This window comes from Crocodylus porosus, unplaced genomic scaffold (genome assembly GCF_001723895.1).
Source record: "Crocodylus porosus isolate Cpor-Errol unplaced genomic scaffold, CroPor_comp1, whole genome shotgun sequence".
Classification (NCBI taxonomy): domain Eukaryota; kingdom Metazoa; phylum Chordata; order Crocodylia; family Crocodylidae; genus Crocodylus; species Crocodylus porosus.
In genome coordinates this window covers 76,912,257-76,915,055 of record NW_017728947.1, presented here as the reverse complement: position 1 = coordinate 76,915,055, position 2,799 = coordinate 76,912,257, and the positions used below count along the sequence as shown (strand labels likewise).

General features: G+C 48.7%; 1 pseudogene; it reads right to left on the bottom strand.

Annotated features, from left to right (window-relative positions):
- Positions 1–1,108: 1,108 nt before the first annotated feature.
- LOC109321019 overlaps positions 1,109–2,799 on the bottom strand; it is a 2,897-nt pseudogene continuing 1,206 nt past the window's right edge.

The window sequence follows — 2,799 nt, the reverse complement described above, 5'->3', positions numbered from 1 at the left end:
ATTTAGGCTGGATATCAGGAGGCGCTACTTCACGGTCAGGGCGGCTAGGATCTGGAACCAACTTCCAAGAGAAGTGGTGCAGACTCCTACCCAGGGGGTTTTAAGAAGAGGATAGATGTACACCTTGCTGGGGTCGTTTGACCCCCAGTACTCCTTCCTGCCATGGCAGGGGGTCGGACTAGGTGATCTACTGAGATCCCTTCCGACCCTAGAAACTATGAAAAGAAGCTAGTGTCACACAACACACTCAATATGAAAATGGATACAGAGAAAGAAGTAGACTTTCCCTTCTCTGTTAAATGAATCTAAAACAATCCAGAATTTCATAGTCATAGAAAATGAGAGTTGGAAGGGTCCTCAGGAGGTCATCTAGTCCAATCCCCTGCTTATAGCAGAACCATCCCCAACTAGATCATCTCAGACAAGGCCTTGTCTAGCCAGGTCTTAAAAACTTCCCAGGATGGAGCTTCCACCACCTCTCTGGGTAACCTGTTCCAGTGTTTTACTACCTTTGTAGTGAGAAAATTTTCCCTAATATCCAACCTAAACCTCCCTTGCTGCAACTTGAGACCATTGCTCCTTGTTCTGTCATCTGCCACCACTAAGGACAACTCCACCCTCTTTGGAACCTGCAGGTAGTTGAAGGCTGCTATTAAATATCCTCTCAGTCTTGTCTTCTCTAGACTAAATAAACCCAGTTCCCAGTGGCAATGCATAGGGTGTGAATGGGAGTGCATGTGAATCCCCTGAGAGTACTGGTGCATCCCCTGACTGCCCACCTTCCCTCTCAGGTGATGGGCAGCGGGGGCAGGTGGAAGCGCTGGTGCCCCTCCACGGGTGCTGGCTGTGGAGTGGGAATGCTGGATGTGGTGCTGTGGCTGCTTCTGGAAGCGCCAGACCCCTCTGGTTGCTGACTGGTCACTGGGGGACACATGCCCCCTCTAAGGTAGAATGTCACCCATGCCAGTTCCCACAGCTTCTCATAAGTCATGTCCCCCAACCCCCTCACCATTTTCATTGCCCTCTGCTGGACTCTCTCCAATTTGTCCACATCCTTTCTGTAGTGGGGGCCCCAAAACTGGACACAGTACTCCAGATGTGGCCTCATCAGTGCTGAATAGAGGGCAATAACCACTTCCCTTGATGTGCTGGCAACACTCCTACCAATGCAGCCCAGTATGCTGGTAGCTTTCTTCACAGCAAGAGTACATGGTTGGCTCATAGTCATCTTATTGTTCTCTGTAACCCCTAGGTTCTTTTCTGCAAAGATGCTGCCTAGCCAGTCAGCCCCCAGCAGGTAGCAGTGCATGGGATTGTTCTGTCCTAAGTGCAGGACTTTGCACTTGTCCTTATAGAATCTCATGAGATTTCTTTTTGGTCCAATCCTCCAATTTGTTTAGGTCCCTCTGATTCCTAACCCTATCTTCCAGCGTATCTAGTACTTCCCCCAGTTTGCTGTCAGTTGCAAACTTACTGAGGGTGCATTCTGTGCCATCTCCCAGGTCATTGATGAAGATATTGAACAAAACCAGCCCCAGGACTGACCCCTGGGGCACTCCACTTGATACTGGCTGCCAACTAGACATTGAGCCATTGACTACTACCGTCTGAGCCTGATGCTGCAGCCAGTTTTCTATCCACCTTACAAATCATTCATCCAACCCATGGTTCCTTAGCTTGCTTGCAAGAATGTTGTGGGAGACCATATCAAAAGCCTTCCTAAATTCAAGGTATATCACATCCACTGCTCTTCCCACATCCACAGAGCCAGTCATCTCATCATAGAAGACAATTAGGTTGGTCAGGCATGACTTGCCCCTGGTGAATCCACGCTGACTGTTCCTAATCATCTTCTCCAAATGCTTAGAAGTGGATTACTTGAGGACCTGCTCCACGATTTTTCCAGGGACTGAGGTGAGGCTGACCAATCTGTAGTTCCCTGGGTCCTCCTTTTTCCCTTTCTTAAATATGGGCACTATGTTTGCCCTTTTCCAATCATCCAGGACCTTTCCTGATTGCCATGAGTTTTTAATGATGATGGCTAGGGGCTCTGTAATCACAACAGCCCTCAGGTGCATCCTATTTGGCCCCATGGACTTGTGTATGTCCAGCTTTTCTAAATGTCTGAGCCAAAAATCAGAAGGTGCTGATGATGCAGAGCTAAGAGGGACAAGTACGAACATGCAAAGGGAAGGCACCTAAAACAAGTTCGCATGTCCAAACGCGCCACACACGTGGCCAGTGTGTGATTGAGTGAGGTATTCAATTTGGCAGAGCATGCATGCCCAGTCATGCACTAAGCAAGTAGCCATTATATAATCAGCTTAGAATATTCCACAAAAGGAATCGTATGATTGGCTACTTGAGAAGTATTTAAGTCAACACAGTTTCTGCCCAGACAGAGACCAGCTCAGAGATACCTTGGGCTAGTTCACAGGCTGGCCACCTGTGAACACTGTCTCTCCGCCACCGTTGTTTCCCAGCGTACCCCGTCCCTGCATGCTCGAGACCAGTCGACTCGTTTTCATCAGCTGTCGTTCCGCTCTGTTCTGCTCCATTTTACTCCGTTCTGTTCTGTTCTACTTTGTTTTGCTTTGTTAGTTCAGTTTGTTGTTTTCAACTCAGGGTTCAGTCGTCCTAAGTAACTAGAAGTTTACATCTGAAACCTACGCTCCACTGTCTCTCACCCTGTCCTCATCAAAAAGCTGGGAGACTGTGGTGTCGATGCCCACGCAGTCAAATGGGTCGCCAACTGGTTGGAGGGCCGCACCCAGAGGGTGGTAGTGGATGGGTTCTTCT